This window comes from Triticum urartu, chromosome 2 (genome assembly GCF_003073215.2).
Source record: "Triticum urartu cultivar G1812 chromosome 2, Tu2.1, whole genome shotgun sequence".
In the NCBI taxonomy this organism is placed as follows: domain Eukaryota; kingdom Viridiplantae; phylum Streptophyta; class Magnoliopsida; order Poales; family Poaceae; genus Triticum; species Triticum urartu.
In genome coordinates this window covers 369,091,687-369,110,021 of record NC_053023.1, presented here as the reverse complement: position 1 = coordinate 369,110,021, position 18,335 = coordinate 369,091,687, and the positions used below count along the sequence as shown (strand labels likewise).

Genomic DNA, 18,335 nt, shown 5'->3' with positions numbered 1-18,335 from the left:
GCACAAGGTCGCTAAAGTGTTAGCTAGCTTAGTCGCTCCGATGCTCGTTGATCAGTAAGGAGCTTGAAGCTGTTTTCAGTGTGTAGCTAGGTCGACTATGCTGATCAGCAAGATTGAAGCTGTTTTCAGTATGTAGCTAGGTGGACTATGCTTAATACAATTGCGACCATCCATTATCGAGCTTGGCACTGATCTTATCTGCGATGGAATGAAATGATGGTGTTCTGCATTCTGCAAATAAGTGTCAGACACGGCATACTGTGCGTTCTGCAAACAGAGACGACATTCTCGCAAACACCTTGAGGGCATGACCGCATGAGCAGGACAGGTGTAGTCGCCTCCTTCACGGCGGCCAAGCTCTTGTGGAAGGCGGCCAGGCTCCTTGGGCCGCGTTGCCATCCTTTGGCGCCTCGGCTGCATATCTCTCTCCCCCCGGCGATGCCCTAGCATCTGTCGCCGCAGGGCGGGCAGCCGCCGGAGCCGCGTTCCTCGACCCCGCTGACCTCCCCGCCGCGTCGGCGTACAACCGGCGGCTCTCCCCGTCGCTGCGGCCCGCGGCTCACCCGCAGGTGCGTCTCACGTCGCCCAGCGGCCAGATCTCCCCAACGCCGCCGACCGCCACTCGCCCTCCTCGCCATCATCAAGCTCTGACCTGTGGCAGTGCACTTCAACCTGAGGTCAACGAGCCAGCGGCCTGCGGCTGCTGCTGCTAGGAGCCAAGTCTGTTGAATCAATGTCTCTCACACTAACACTGCGAAATGGAATAATGCAAGTGGAAGGTGAATTTTTCACCAGCTCCTGGCGCAGCTTTTACGCCAACCAAATAGTATGATGCTATCATATATGATTCAGGCCATGCTGGAAGTAGGATATGGATTGTTTGACAATATTGTTTTTTCCCGCTTATCGTATTGTTGCATTGAGTTTTTCGAGTCCACAAACCAAAAGTACTTACTATTTAGGGGGATCGTGTTTGTGCAAAACAGATCTTGCACGCTTGGGGGTTATAATTTTATGTCCTTAGAGTATTAAGTGCATAGATAGCTGACATATTTAGCTGATAATATTAGGAAGTGATTAACATTGACAATGACAAACCAGTTTAACGCCATTGGCTTTCTACTAGAATAAGCACCTTCCTATGTTTCTTGCAAAAAATAAATGCCTTCCTATGTAATTCAAGGATGGTCTGATCTCCCGATGCACCCTTTTATACCTTCCCCTATGCTACCTGTGCTAGACATTTTTCAACCTGTCATGCCTAGAATATATTTGCATTCTTTTATCATGGTACATCTGCTGTCACATGATCTTCTTGATGCATATTCGCAATTGAAAATAGAATTTGGTGCCTACTTGCTTTCTTATGCAGCATGCTGTTAGCTCATGGGAGAATCAGTAAAAATAATTCTGACATGAAACAGTACATGATTGTTCTGAAATTAGTGGTTCCACGGTGTCTATGTCTAACTTATTTACTTTAGCAGTGCAAGAGGATGCTTTTGGGCGAGACACCCTACTTACGTAGGAAGAAATGAAGTCAGCCTGCACCAGGGGTGTACTTGACAACAACAGGGACACAAAGTTGGTCTGATTTGCAAGGCTTCTGGTTAGCTCTTTACACATGGCAATTTAAACATCTGACTCTAATATAAGTGCTAGAGTACTTTTGAAAATCAAGATTTATTTCTGGTTATCACTAAAGAAAAGTATTCTTACTAAATCAGCTTTAGGCAGGAGAGGCTACAAAGGAGACGAAAAATGACATTTTTTGTGATAAGTTATCATTGGAGCGCCTCTTGTGTGCTTTCCCTGTAGATTTTCTTTACTGGACTGCAGAGTCAAATGTTCTTATATTCTATACTCAATATTTACAAATATTAACCATTTGTTAACGGTGATAACGGTTACATGGTTTCAGCCAAAATGTCTAGCTAAGACTTTCTGATCATATAGGACTCCTACTCCAAAGAAAACACCGAAGGCGGTCATAAAGATGATGGCCTCACTACCAATCTGTTTTATGGGGTCAATGGAAACTGGACTTGCTTCTGCCGAACCACAATGGTTTGCAACCATAGGGCCACACAGTTTTGGGTTTCCACCAAAGCTAGAATCCGGAAACGTGCTGAACTGGCCCATGTTTGGAATAGGGCCTTCTAGGTCATTATTAGAAATGTTGAATCTGGAAAGGAAGTGCAGATTGTTCAATGCAGCTGGAATCTTACCAGTGAGATGATTACCAGACAAGTCGAGCATCTGCAGGTTCGTGAGATTGCAGATCTGTTCGGGTATCTCTCCAGATAATCTGTTGGAGCTCAAGTTAAGTGAAAATAGTCCTTGTAACCTACCGATCTCTGCCGGAATCATACCAGTGAAATTATTCATGGCTAGATTAAGCTCTTTAGGAAAAGCACTGGGCGTGAGGTATTGCAGAAATTGGTTCTTGTTCCAAACAGGCAGCTCAAAGAATACCTTTGGTGCAGTATTATCTGATTCTAGCATTGGCATCTCCATTAAGGCCCTTGGAATTTCCCCTGTAAGGCTGTTGTTTGATATATCTAGAGAGAAGAGAAAATTTAGGCTGCTGATCCATTCAGGTATCGGTCCAGTTAGTTGATTGCCTTGCAAAAATAGCATCCCCAAATTCGGTAGCTTTGATAGCCAATCAGGTATTTTTCCAGACAATGAACAATGATTTATATAAAGAACCTGGAGATTCTGAAAACCATCAATGCTGACATCCTCTGGCATGGTCTCATGCAGGAAGTTGCACCCAATATAAAGGGTGGTGAGGCTCCTGGAACTGCTAAGCATCTGAAGTGTTCTTGTGATATTTGTAAGAGAGTTATTAGCAAGTGATAGGAATAAGAGGGACTTCAGATTGCCTATTTTTTCTGACAATTGACCATGGAAAGGATTGTAAGATAGCCGTAGTGCCGTCAGCTTGCTGCAAGAGTATATGCTTTCTGGAACTGTGCCGGTGAAGTTATTGGAAAGAAGATCTAGTTTTTTTAGATTGGACAGGCTTACGAAGTTGACCTTGGTAAGTTCTCCACTAAATTGGTTTGCCTTGAGGTCAATTGTTACAAGATTTGTGCAGTTTCCTAGAGCTGCTGGCAGCTCCCCTGACATGTTGTTGTGTTCCAAATGCAGCTCCTCCAATCTCTTCAGATCACCTATAGACTCTGGAATATTGCCGCTGAGCTCATTCCCGCCAAGATCAAGGGTGACCAGATTTGTGAGCTTGCTAATGCCATCGAGAGCTCCTTCTAACCTATTGTTAGGCAACGAGAGGTGCTCTAACGTGGTTACGTTGAAGAGTTCATTTGGAAGTGTGCCATTGAGGTTGTTGTAGCCAACACCAATCAATTTCAGCACCGAGCAATTACTGAGTCCTGGAGGGATGTTCCCACTGAGTTGGTTGAAACTGAGCTCAAGCACAACAAAAGATGGCGCGCTAACACATTGTGTAGTTGGTATCTGACCAGTAAATCTGTTGGAACTAGCATTAAGAACGACCAGGCTCTTCATCACCTCCCATGTTGTGGATGGTAATATGCCTGTAAGCTAGTTGCTTGAGATGTTGAGTACCTGCAGAGGCCGCGCAGGGGTTGAAGATGGCAGCTCGCTCAGGCCTCCTGTGAGGCGGTTGAAGCTGATGTCAAGAACAAGGATGCTGCTGGATGACACTAATTCCAGTGGCAAGCCACCAGACAACAAGTTCCGGGAAAGGTTGAGGCGCAAAAGTCCGGTGAGGTTGCCAAGGAACGGCGAGATGGGCCCCTCGAGGCCTCGAGAAGCCAACGAAACATCAGTGACCTTCCTATCTTGGTTGCAGGTGATCCCTTCCCATGTGCAGCAGTCGGTGTCGTGCCGCCACGACGTCGTGAGGCCGCCGTCCTGCGAGAGCCCAGCGAGGAGCTGGAGAAGGGAGCTCTTCTCCTGCTCGGTGCAGGAGCTGGTCGGAGAGACCAAAGAGACCAGCAGCACGAGAGCCAAGCCAAGTGAAGGCATGTGAAATTTCTTGGTGTACCTGCTGTATGAAAAATAGTTGCTGCATGGTGTTGTGGTGGAACTGCCCATTCTGAATATTTTTGTTTGACAGTTTCCTGAAACTGTCCATTCTGAAAGCATGCTAAACTACCATTTCCTAAATAAAAAAACAAGAGCTGTCCATTCGGATTCTGTCAGTTTTGTTGAATATTTCTGTTTGAAATTTTTGGTGATGTCATTTTGATGCCACCTAATTTTTTTTCCGAGTTGCTAATAATATGCCGTGTTAAGTCGAGTGTTGACTACCGGTGTCTCGCTGGTAGTTGAGTGGCTATAATATTTGGTGTCAAGTAGAGTGTCATTGTATTTCAATGGGAGTGCATATATGTCATGGATCATTGTACATGTGGGTAATAACATTTCATATTAAATCTAGCGTGGATGCTATTAAGGTTTGCTCCTACTTCAGATGCAATCTTCTCTTACAAATTATTCTGTTTATTATGACGTATAGAAGCATGACAACAGACTTTGAAGATTGCAACTGCACGCGTACCACTTTACGACTTTGTGGGGGGTCTCGAATTCTTATTGCTTTGTACAAAAAGCCCACCTCAAATTCTTATTGCTTTGTACAAAAAGTCCACCTCACAGAGTCACAGTTCCCCACTTGGAAGGAGAAGATCGTAAGCTGATGGGCATGTGTCTATGAACGCTTAGAGCATCTATAGCCGAACCCCTCAAACTGTCAGTTGATGGATATGTGTCTGTGAGCATAGTAGATCGCCTTTGACATGGTCGCAAGTATAGTGGTTCCAACAAGTAAGAGTAAGCCTTTAGCAATTAAGCAGCAAGACTGAGGTTCAAATAGTGTGGGTTAGACAAAGATGTAGGGTTCCCGCTCCCTATAAAAAAAGAGGTAGGGTCTCCGGAAAAAAAAGTCAAAGCGTTTTTCGGTGACATGGTCTCCCTCATACATCCTACCACACTAAAGAAAAGCAAATCTTGTGGGTTAGACAAAGAGGTGTACCTCTTCTTTTGGTTTATGGACCTCAGAAAGGTTAATGCATGGTTAGATGCATGTATGACCTTTAACCTGTGGGCCAACCCATTTAGACAAATATAATAATTAATATGTGTATCAGACATCTAGTTCCAAATCCCCTGTGACATGTCATGTTGTTTTCTTTGAAGATTATGATCTCATCAAACATAACCCAAAACGACCAAACGGCTGAAGATGAACTTCCGATGGGGAAAGCAGATCCCGAGTAGAGAGATGAACCCTTTGCACATGGAATAAGGTATTTAGCTTATTCTCTCAACCTCAATTGACCGCTGCTGAATTTATTATATTTAATACAGTATTACTTACCGACCAGAACACCTATCAGTATAACTTCTAAAAGGTTACTGAAAAAAATGTAAATTTTGGTGGGCATGTGTTCTTTTTCTAGGTAGTAGGTAAGAGTTAAAAGGGAAGCATGTTGCCTATAGTGTTGTACTAGTTCAGAATCAAGTTTTGTGATAACCAGTGTTTACGTACTCCAGTGTTCTTTATTGTTCACATTTGGATTGAGCATAGTTGAGTAGCTCACTTGAGAGTGTCATGCTTTGCCAATATCTATTGCGAGAGTTGTCATTTTTTGTTACTAGGTAGAGTTGTCAATCTCTCAGCTAAACCACTTGCTGGAAACACAAGACATCAACTGAAATTCTAAATTATTATTTTTACTTCTACATGCACATATTTGGTCCCTAGGTTAAGATATGTACAATTGAGTTAGTTTAGGTCAACCTGCAGAAGTTCATACAACAGTGCAACTAGCTTTAGTTGGACGAGCAAAAGTTCATACCAACTTCTCTCTAGCTCGGCTCGGCTAAATACAAGGCAACCAATCGTAAATACACTTGGGGTGTATATCATTCTACACTTAATATTTATAGGGGTGTATATCATTGCGTGTAAATGCCCACTTGTGTCATATCTTGGAACCCACTTCATTAGTTTAAAATTAAATTAAAATAATTAATATGTGTATACTCAAAACACTAGCACTCTTCATTAGTTTAAAATTAAATTAAAATAATTAATATGTGTATACTCAAAACACTAGCACTATTTGCAAATCTTGCAAGCATTTTTTGGGGGCAGAAATTTTTTTTGTCAGAAACTGATCATTTTTTTAGAAATCAGAATTGATCATTTGTGGACGACCAATAGGAATATGTACAATAAGCTTAGCTAAGATAAGTCGCCATGCAAATGTTGTTAGTCACACTCCTACAACATCGTACTGTATGCTGGCTGGATATTTCTATGCTGGGTTGGCAATACCCTAGAGGATATTGCTAGCATTGTAGCTGCTGATTGTAATCATCCTATTTGAGTAATGAAAGTTCCTTTCCCACAAAAAAGGAGCATGTACAATTTTATCTTTTTCTAGGCACTGTAACATCCCTAAGCCCACCCAATTTGAAGCCCAAGATGAAGCCAGCCCAAACTGTTATCTATAAGCTAACCCAAATACTGCCCCCCGTACGGCCCAACGTCGAGTCCTGCCCAACTCAATGCGCCGGCGTCCCGAGGACCGCCGCACCGCCGCACTCCCACTTCTGGTGGCCAGAGGCCAGGCAGAAATCGAACCAAGCCTCCCCCTCCCGGAGCTCTCTGGCGAGGGGGATGCGGCGACTCCCGGCGACCCCGCGTGGCGGTGGGCCGGCTGCTCCGAGTTCGCTAAGCTCGCTGGAGGACGGACACCGGAGGCTAGGAAACAGGTCCAGTGTCACGCACTCAGAAGGTATATATCTGAAAAAAAAGGAAGTCCGAGGAAAAAATAATACTTGGGCGCCTGGTTGATGTTCAATTGTTCGCTAGTCTCGTTTTAAGTTCAAATCCGTCCACGCGGCGACCCTTTACGGCGGCGTGCGGCGGTTCGCCTCCCGCCTCAGCTGGTCCGAGGAGGCCAGGCAGGCAGGGGACCGGAGATTCGACCAAGGCCGAACGTGACGTGAGCCCTTTGCCGAGGTATATTGTAGAAACCACGGAGCAGGTGCTTAATTCGTGCCACATTGTAGTGCTAGCTTTGTTGACATTTCTGAATTTTCTCTCAGCGCCAGTGTTATTTTCTGTGGATACTTGCGATCCTGGGTTGGAGACTTGGAGTTACAGATTTGCTAGACTGCAAATAGTTACAGATTTTAGTGTGCCAGAACTGCAGATTGCTTTTGCTTATTATGTGTCCTCCTCTAGTCACTTCCAAGAGAAACATTTCAATCACTGTATGCGTATGTATCAAAGTATACTGACCAAATAGTTACACATTCACAATATAATATGCTTACACACTGTTTGACATTGCTTCACTCGTTAATCATGTTTCTGCTAAATGGAGTACACGATGACGTCACTACTGACGATAGCAGGTTTACCAAGAGATGTTGTTCTTGCGGGGGCTGGAGCACTGACATGGTCTTGCTGACTGGAACCACTTGAAATCATGTAACGGTTTTGGGCAGTGATAACAGTTCCAAGGTTTTAGCCAAAATATCCGGCTAAGACCATATGATCATATATGACTCCTACTGCAAAGAAAGCACCAAAGGCGATTGCAAGATGACCTTACTGCCAATCTCTTCTCTGGAGTTGATGGACTCTGGACTTGCTTCCGCAATGGGTTAATCGAAGGACCACACAATTGGGTTTCCATCAAAGCTAGAATGGAAACGTGCTAAGTTGCCCGCGTTGGAATAGGGCCTTCGAGGTCATTATTAGAAACATTGGAATTTGAAAGAAAGTGATTGTTTAGTGCGGCCGGAATTGTACCAGTAAGATGATTGCTGGACATGTTCGAGCATTGCAGATTTGTGAGGGTGCAGATTGGTTGTGGGATCTCTCCTGATAATTTGTTTGGAGCTCAAATTAAGTGAAACGAGCGCTCTTTGTTGACCGATCTCCCCTGGGATCACACCAGTGAATTTATTGATGGCTAGATTTAAGCACTTTTGGAAAAGCACCAGGTTGAGGTATTGGATAAATTGGACTGAAAGATACACAGGCAGTTCAAGAAGACCTTTGGTGCAGTCTTGTCCTGATTTTAGCATTGCATCTCCATAAGGCAGTTGAAAATTTCACCTGTAAAGCTGTGTTTGAATATGTCTAGATACAAGAGCAAGTTCAGGCTACTGATCCATTCAGGTATTGGTCCAGTTAGCTGATTGCTTTGCAAAAAATAGCACCCTCAAATTTGTGAGCTTGGATAACCATCAGGTATTGTTCGAGACAATGAACATCACTCATAGAAGAACCTGAAGATTCTCAAAACCATTAATGCGTTATCCTCTGGCATGGTCTCATGCAGGAAGTTGGACCCAATAAAAGAAGGGTGGTCAGGCTCCTGGATCCCCCAAGGATCTGAAGTGTTCTTGTGATATTTGTAAGGGAGAGGTTAGCGAGTGGTAGAAATGAAGAGGGACTTCAGATTACCTTATCTTTTCTGATAGTTGGCCATGGAAATGATTGCTGGAGAGCGTAGTTGCAGTCAGCTTGCTGCACGAGTATAAGCTTTCTGAATGTTGCGATGAAGTTATTGTGGCAGGAGATCTAACTTTTTTAGATTGGGCAAGTTTGAGAGTTTGACCTTGGTAGTTCTCGTGAAATTGGTTTGCCCTTTAAGAATTGTTGTGAGATGTGTACAGTTGATCAATGCTGATGGAAGCTCCCCTGACATGTGGTTTTGTTTCCAAATGCAGCTCTCCAAACTCTTTCAGCTTGCCTATGGCATCCGGTATATTGCGTTGATCTTGGTTGCCCCCAAGATCAAGGGTGACCAATTTTGTGAGCTTGGTGATGCCATTGAGTGCTCCTTCTAACCAATTATTAGGTAGAGAGGTTGCCTCTAAATGATGTAACTTTGAAGACCCTCATTTGGAAGAGTTCCAACTGAGGTTGTTATAGCCAGCGCTTAGCAATTTCCAGCATGGAGCAATTACGAGTCCATGAGGAATATTTCCACTGAATTCGTTAATAACTGAGTTTCAAGCACAGAAAAAGATGGTGCGCTGAAGACAGAGTGTAGTTGGTAGCTGCCAGTAAACTATGGTGCTTGGCATTGAGCACGACCAGGCTCTTCATTCACCTCCCATGTTGTGGATGGAACCTTCCGGTACCAAGTTGCTGAGATGTTCAGTACTGCAGAGGCATGCAGGGGTTGAAGATGGCAGCTCGCTCAGGCTCCTGTCAGCGGTTGAAACTGACATCAAGGACAGTGATGCTGCTGGATGACACCAATTCCAGCGGCAAGCCACCGGACAGTGAGTTGCACGACAGGTTGAGGCGCAATAAGCTGTGAGATTTCAAGGAACTGCGAGATGGACCCTCGAGGCCTCGAGAGGCCAAGAAACATCACTGACCGTCCTGTTGGGGCTGCAGGTGATCCCTTCCAAAGTGCAGCAGTCCGTATCGTTCGCCATGATGACCCCGAGGCCGCGTCCTGCGAGAACCCAGCCAAGGAGGCTGGAGGAGGAGCTCTTCTCCTGCTCCGTGCAGGAGCTGGTCGAGGGGCCAGGATATCAGCAGCACGAGAGCCAATCTAGAAAAGGCAAGGGAAATCTGCTGCTGTTTGGGCAATGGTGTGACCGCATGGCTTTCTGAAGAAGCTAGCAAGGGAACCAATGGGCTGGTGAAGATCACGAGAGGAATGGAACAGGCAGCTCATGTCTCCATTTTGTTTGATCCTCTTTCAGGTCGCACTCAAGAAAAGGAAAAGAAATGGGTCTAGGATTGACTGTTGTTGCCAAGGAGACTAGTAGCACAATAGTCAGCCCAAAGAAAGGTATGTGAAATCACTACCTATGTGAGCGACTAGAAATTAGCCTGTAAACCACAAGCGTAAGCTTTGGTCTGGCAGGATGAAGTACTAGTTTCTCTTAAAGAAAAATCAAGAGAGGAAAGGAGCAACCTGCTCTGGTCTCTGTCTCATTTCATCCCTTCTGGTCATCGTGATGACAAGAAAATCTGGTCAAAGATTAGCTGCTATTGCATATCCACTAATTTATTCACGAGTCTGACTTCCAAGCACAAACTGGTTTGTTAATCTTAGTCTGACCTCTTATCGTATCAGTTTTGCAATTAAATTCCATCATCGATGTCAGGGTTGAAGCACTTACATGATTTAGAGAAGATGTCCCATAGGAGGCCATTCAGGCATTGTGGCTACCTATCAAAGGGTAAAAAAGCTATTTTATTAGCGCAAGGCCAGGAGATTGAAACTTTTCTACATGAGTGTGCAGTTTGCCAAAGAATCAAGGAAGAGCATTGCCACTACCCTGGTCTCCTAGATCCACTGCCACTACCTAAGTGTTGTTGATTGATTGAATGATGTGTTGTAGCTATCGTCATATGGCCTTTCTTAGATTGTTAATGTTGCTCAAACCTAGTTCTTTTCGGCATCTGGCACCCCTTCGCTCGTATTGGCAGGATGCATGCCATGCAAGCTGGCTTGGTTGCATGATTCCCCCAGAATCTTGCCCTAGCTTTCCTAATTCCGTGTAGTCAGTGATGTGTCATTATTGCCTAGTATTATATGCAATACATAAGAAGGATAATTTTTAAGCTATGCACACCTACCCACAACAGCGACATCACCTATATAATAGGGGTTAGTTGGGTTTGACTTAAAGCAAGGCTGAACATTTTTACAACTTATCTGATGACAGCTACATTTTTTTCTTACACAAAATAATAACACCCACCCGGTGCAACTGAATCAACAGGAGGTTGAAATTACTGTGGCATCTAATCTTTATTGTGTTGAGGTTGAAATTATGTGGCATCTAATCTTTATTGTGTTGAGTGCCACACGATATTCACTACACCCCATGTACATTATGCTTGGATTGTCTTGCACTTGACCCATGTGTTTAGACACTTCATTTTATTTGGTGCTGTGAATGATTTTTATGCCTACCATAGACCTTTCATTGAGCGCTTTGCCCATGCTTGCTATGACTTTGAGGTAGATGCTTATTCTTTTGTTACACATATTTGCATCACTACCTCACATTTACATGCTTGTCCCCATGATATCTTTGCTTGTGCTCGATTGATATGCTTACATGCCATGTCACAATCCCTTGTCACACCATATGCTTTGCATGATGACGACACTTGTTTGGTCACTCATCTCTTGAATGCTTGGTTTTGCACTAACGCTAACCACATTTGTTTTTCCAAGTGTTTGTTGTCCTTACTCCTTTTGAAGGAACCACAAGATGGTGCCACAGTGGAGAGTGCCCATTTCGAGCTTCAAGATGACAAGTACTTGGTGAACGTCCACTTCTACACGGTGAAGCCATCTCTTTCCCATGGTGATTTGGTTTTTGATCCGAGGTCAGATCTTTCCCAAGGGAGGGGAGATGATGTGGAGCATCCTATGGACATCACCATGTCAAGAGTCCTTCGGCGAGTGACATGTGCGACATCTACTTCACATACCCAAAGGTGAATCATCTCCTTTACACGTGCTCACTTGACACCTTCGAGGATGGTATACTACTTGACACTCCACTCGTGTGCATTCATAGCTATTGTCGGAACACTACGGACGATGAGGAGGAGTGCAAGAGCCAAGGAACAACTACACCATCCGCGAGGTAAGCCTGGAAGCGGAGACGGAAGAAACGGAGCTGCCGGAAGCTACAGTGGCCGGATATCCTGGCCAGAGGCCGGACATCCGGCGCATGCGCAGAAGAGCTTCAGCAGCCGGACATCCGGGTGACCCCCGGACATCCGGCGCCTGTCAATAGGACGGACATCCGGCATCGCCCCGGAAATCCGGACAACGGCTATCCAGAGAAGAGCAAAACAGCATGTTCTAGGCTGGACATCCGGCCAGTGCCCCGGACATCCGGCGTCTCATGAACGGCCGGACATCCGGCCCCCAGCCCGGACATCCGGTGCCTGCCTGCGCGCAGAGTTGGGCCAGAGGCCCATGTATCCCTTTCCCACTTACCCCTTCGTGGCTTAGACTATATATACTACTCCCCCTCCTCCTAGTTAGGGTTAGCGTTGTCGAGGGAGTCCTGGATTAGGGGGTCTCCGGACAGCCGGACTATCTCCATTGGCCGGACTGTTAGACTATGAAGATACAAGATTGAAGACTTCGTCTCGTGTCCGGATGGGACTCTACTTGGCGTGGAAGGCAAGCTAGGCAATACAAATATGAATATCTCCTCCTTTGTAACCGACCTTGTGTAACCCTAACCCTCTCCGGTGTCTATATAAACCGAAGGGTTTTAGTCCGTAGGACAACAATCACAACATACAATCATACCATAGGCTAGCTTCTAGGGTTTAGCATCTCTGATCTCGTGGTAGATCTACTCTTGTACTACCCATATCATCAATATTAATCAAGCAGGACGTAGGGTTTTACCTCCATCAAGAGGGCCTGAACCTGGGTAAAACTTCGTGTCCCCTGCCTCCTGTTACCATCCGGCCTAGACGCACAGTTCGGGACCCCCTACCCGAGATCCGCCGGTTTTGACACCGACATTGGTGCTTTCATTGAGAGTTCCTCTGTGTCGTCGCCGTTAGGCTTGATGGCTCCTACTATCATCGGTAGCGATGCGGTCCAGGGTGAGACTTTTCTCCCCGGACAGATCTTTGTATTCGGCGGCTTTGCACTGCGGGCTAATTCGCTTGGCCATCTGGAGCAGATTGAAAGCTACGCCCCTGGCCATCAGGTCAGAGTTGGAAGTTTGAACTACACGGCCGACATCCGCGGAGACTTGATCTTAGACGGATTCGAGCCACAGCCGGGCACGCCGCACTGTCGCGGTGGGTATGACCTAGCTCTGCCGCCGAACAGTACCCTAGAGGCCGCGCCCGCATCAGCCCCGACCCTTAGCTCGGAGCCAACTGCGCCAATCGAGGACGGGTGGTTAAACACCGCCTCAGGGGTTGCAGTCTCAACGGCGATCGAGCCAAACACCAGCATAATCCTCTGCGCAGCCCGTGACACCAATGTGCCAGACCCTTTTTCTGACTCCGAACCACCCGCGCCCCTGCCAGTCGAATCCGATTGGGCGCCGATTATGGAATTCACCGCTGCAGATATCTTTCAGCACTCGCCCTTTGGCGACATTCTAAATTCACTAAGGTCTCTCTCTTTGTCAGGAGAGCCCTGGCCGGATTATGGCCAACAGGATTGGGATGCGGACGACGAAGAAATTCGATGCCCACCCACCACCCACTATGTAGCCACTGTCAATGATTTAACCGACATGCTCGACTTCGACTCCGAAGACATCGATGGTATGGACGGCGATGTAGGAGACGAACATGAACCAGCACCTATAGGGCACTGGAAAGCCACCTCGTCATATGACATATACATAGTGGATACACCCAATGAAGGCAATGGCGACGAGATAACGGAGGATGACCCCTCCAAGAAGCAACCCAAGCGCCGACGTCAGCGGCGCCGCTCTAAGTCCCGCCAAAGCAAAAAGTGGTGATACCGGAACATGAGATAATAATACTCCGAACAGTGCCGAAGACAACAACAATCCCCTCCAGTAAGACTTAGAGCAGGAGGATGAAGGAGCCAGCTCTCCTGAGAGAGCGGCAGATGGAGAGGAGGATGACAATTACATCCCCCCCTCCGAAGACGAGGCAAGCCTCGGCGACGATGAATTCGCCGTCCGAGAGGATCCCGTCGAACAAGAGCGCTTCAAGCGCCGGCTTATGGCCACGGCAAATAGCCTGAAGAAAAAGCAGCAACAGCTTCAAGCTGATCAAGATCTGCTAGCTGACAAATGGACTGAAGTCCTCGCGGCTGAGGAATATAAACTCGAGCGCCCCTCCAAGAGTTACCCAAGGCGCAGGTTACTACCCCGACTGGAGGAAGAAGCGTATGACACGGCTGATCGGCCACCTCGTGGCCGCGATAGAGAGGCATTCCAGCCAAAAGCTCAGCCTCCACCCCAACGCCATTCAAATAAAAAGGCAGGGGGAGATACGCTAGACCCGCGAGACATGTTGGAGGACAAGGCAAATCATTCAAGATTGATCTACGGATCACGAGGGAACACCACTCTGCGAGACGAAAAACGTCACGCCGGATACAGTAAAAGCAAACCCGGCCGGGACAAACACAGCGGACAAGACCCATTCGAGCTGCGTCGAGATATAGCCCAATACAGAGGCGCCGCACACGCCTTATGCTTCACAGACGAAGTAATGGAACATCAATTCCCAGAAGGTTTCAAACCTGTAAACATTGAATCATACGACGGCACAACAGATCCCGCAGTATGGATTGAGGACTTCCTCCTCCACATCCACATGGCCCGCGGTGATGACTTACACGCCATCAAATACCTCTCATTAAAGCTCAAAGGACCAGCGCAGCATTGGCTTAATAGCTTGCTAGCGGACTCCATTAGCTGTTGGGAAGATTTGGAAGCCGCATTCCTCGACAACTTTCAGGGCACTTATGTGCGACCACCAGACGCCGATGATTTGAGCCACATAATTCAGCAGCCAAAAGAGTCGGCCAGGCAATTCTGGACTCGGTTCCTTACAAAGAAAAATCAAATCGTCGACTGTCCGGATGCGGAGGCCTTAGCGGCTTTCAAGCACAATATCCGAGACGAGTGGCTAGCCCGGCACCTTGGTCAGGAAAAGCCGAAATCTATGGCAGCTCTCACGACGCTCATGACCCGCTTTTGTGCGGGAGAAGACAGCTGGCTGGCTCGCAGTAATAACCTCTCAAAAAACCATGGTACCTTAGATACCAAGGATGGAAATAGTAGGTCACGTCGCAACAAGCATAAGCGCCGCATTAACAGCGAAAATACTGAGGATACGGCAGTCAATGCCAGATTCAAGGGCTCTAAACCCGGTCAGCGGAAAAAGCCATTCAAACAAAGTACGCCGGGTCCGTCTAGCTTGGACCGTATACTCGATCGCTCGTGTAAAATACACGGCACCCCAGACAAGCCAGCCAATCACACCAACAGGGATTGTTGGGTGTTCAAGCAGTCCGGCAAGTTAATTGCCGAAAACAAGGACAAGGGGCCGCATAGCGATGACGAGGAGGAACCCCGGCAGCCGCACACTGCAGGACAGAAGAGGTTTCCCCCGCAAGTGCGGACGGTGAACATGATATACGCAACCCACATCCCCAAGAGGGAGCGGAAGCGTGCGCTCAGGGACGTATATGCGTTGGAGCCAGTCGCCCCAAAGTTCAACCCTTGGACCTCCTGCCCGATCACCTTCGATCGCAGGGACCACCCCACTAGTATCCATCATGGAGGATTTCTCGCACTGGTCCTAGAACCAATCATCAACGGATTTTACCTCACTCGAGTCCTTATGGACGGCGGCAGCAGCCTGAACCTGCTTTATCAGGACACAGTGCGCAAAATGGGTATAGACCCCTCAAGGATCAAACCCACAAAAACGACCTTTAAGGGCGTTATTCTAGGCGTAGAGGCCCATTGCACATGCTCAATTACACTGGAAGTGGTCTTCGGATCCCCGGGTAACTTCCGAAGCGAAGAGTTAATCTTCGATATAGTCCCGTTCCGCAATGGTTATCACGCGCTGCTCGGGCGAACCGCATTTGCTAGATTCAATGCGGTACCGCATTATGCATACCTCAAGCTCAAGATGCCAGGACCCCGCAGAGTTATTACAGTCAATGGAAACACAGAGAGCTCCCTCCGAACAGAGGAGCACACCGCGGCCCTCGCAGCAGAAGCGCAAAGCAGCCTCTCAAGGCAATCAACGAGTTCGGCGTTTCAAAGCCCGGACACCTTCAAGCGCGCTCGGGGCAATCAGCAAATAGACTACCTGGTGCGATATGAGCTCGTGTAGCAATACGGCGGCCACCCCAATTCCAGCCCAACGACGATATTCGTGCCGCGCATACATAATTATGCATTAAAAATACCATGGGCACAGGTGGGGAGGGGGCACAACTGCGGCATGCCCCAAAATGCGGCCTAAACCGCACTAAGGGCTTCCCATTTGGTTATTTTATCTTTTTTCAGGATCTTAATCTTTGAAAACACTGACCGGTAGCACTATTGCCGAAGACATGATGCAACAACCAAGGAGGCAGACAACTACGTTATACAACGGAATTCCCAGGTTGATCTCCGATTTCATATCATCCCTCAGCTAGCCCTTGGAAGGGACTTAGTCCTACTTTTTGCTTATCGCACTATCTGTATCACTCTGCTTCAACGCAGCTTTTTAATAAACAATGCATTACATTACGACCATTATTGCATTATATATGTGTGTGTGTGTGTGTGTTTGTGTGCGTGTTCGTTAACGACGCCTTGCAACCGTACACTTTGGTACGACCAATATACCAGGGGCTCACGTACCCCACAATGCGGTGTGAAAAGTCCGAACACTTTCACAAGTGCGGCACCCCGAACTTATAGCATTATATGCATCAGCTCCGAATCATGTATTTGGTCAAATGTTGGGTTTGCCCGGCTCCTATGTTTTGGTACCTTACGTTCCGCTCTATCGGCTAAGGTAGCGCTAGCAGAACTACTGTGATTGTGCCCCGGTTCTATCGGGCTGAGCACCTCAGTAGAGAAAGCTAAAACTGACTGTCATGATAAGGAAAGAGACTGGTCGCTGTTCGGCGAGCTTTTTCGAGTCCCTAAAGACTTATGCCGCTTAGGGCGAGGGGCCGGCCCTGTCCGGCTTAAAGGCGTGTATCACGCCCCGAATTCGGCCTTCTAAATACCAGGGGCTTCGCCGAAATTTAAAATTATAGAATTCTATGGCTAAGTGAGAGTGATAAAGCAATATTAGTCCAGTTGCCTTGTTCGTTGTGCTGAGCACCTCCCTCGAAGGACCCAAATATGGGAACAAGAGTGCTCAGGTTTATCCCGAACACCCCAGCACTAGCGGCATGGGGGCAGAAGCCGAGGACTAGCCATCTCTCAGATTGGATAAACAGCCAAACAGAAGGTAATATTTTAAATTCAAACAAACGTTGCCTAGCGCATATGAAACAAGTTTTCATAAATACAGGATAAAATGAGCAAGTTTACTCAAATATTACATCTTTCGAACACTCATCCGCGATAAGACGGGCACCCGGCAGAAAACCCTCATAATACATCTCAGGGTGGCGGTGCTCCTTGCCCTCCGGCGGCCCCTCCTTGATCAGCTTCACGGTGTCGAGCTTGACCCACTGCTTTTTTACACGGGCGAAAGCCCGGCGTGCACCTTCAATGCAGACGGATCGCTTGACGACCTCCAGCCGTGGGCAGGCATCCACAAGCCGCCTCACCAGGCCAAAGAAGCTGTTCGGAAGGGCGTTGCCAGGCCACAACCGGACTACAAAGCCCTTCATGGCCTGATCGGCCGCCTTATGTAGCTTGACCATCTGCTTCAGCTGGTCGCTCATCGGCACCGGATGTTCGGCCTCAGCATACTGAGACCAGAACAGCTTCTTCGTCGAGCTTCCGTCCTCGGCCTGGTAAAATTGTGCGGCATCGGACACACTGCGGGGCAAATCTGCGAATGCTCCTGAAGAGCTCCGGATCCGGGTAAGCAATCGGTAAGTTACTTTTACATGCTTGCTTTGCATATAGAAAGCCTTACCCACCGCTATCTTCTTCATCGCGTCGATCTCCTGGAGGGCCTTCTGGGCCTCGGCCTTGGCACTCTTTGCACTCTCAAGGGCCGCGGCAAGCTCAGACTCTCGCGTCTTCGAGTCAAGCTCCAACGCCTCGTGCTTTGTCACGAGAGCCTGGAGCTCTTGCTGCACCTCGCCCACCCGAGCCTCGTGCTTCTCTCGCTCAGTGCGCTCCTTGGCCGCTGTATCTTCAGCCTTGGTTAGCACTTGCTTCAGGGTCGCCACCTCGGTCGTGGCCCCTGGCAAACATACAACGATCCTGTCATTTTGCAATGGCGTCCTTTTTATATATACACATCTATAGACGGGGTATTACTTACCCTTGTTCTCCTCGAGCTGCCTCTTGGCAAGGCCGAGCTCTTTCTTGGACCCCTCGAGGTCCTGCTTCAGTACGGCGACCTCCGCAGTTAGTGCGGCGGACGCCAGCAGCGAAGCCTGCATATGCATATTGACATACTTATATTAGACTCCTGCGATATTATTTGATCCTCTATCCGGCTTTTCTTTGTGAACACCGAACAAAGCATCAGGGGCTACTGTCTATGCGGTAATATTTCTACTACATTTTAAACACACTTACCTCAAAGCCTGTTAGAAGGCTGGCACATGCTTCAGTCAATCCGCTCTTGGCGGACTGAACCTTCTGGATCACCGCACTCATGA

The 18,335-nt window shown here is 47.4% G+C and overlaps 1 pseudogene; it reads right to left on the bottom strand.

Annotated features, from left to right (window-relative positions):
- Positions 1 to 1,774: 1,774 nt before the first annotated feature.
- On the bottom strand, positions 1,775 to 4,251 carry LOC125541554 (annotated as a pseudogene).
- Positions 4,252 to 18,335: the final 14,084 nt, after the last annotated feature.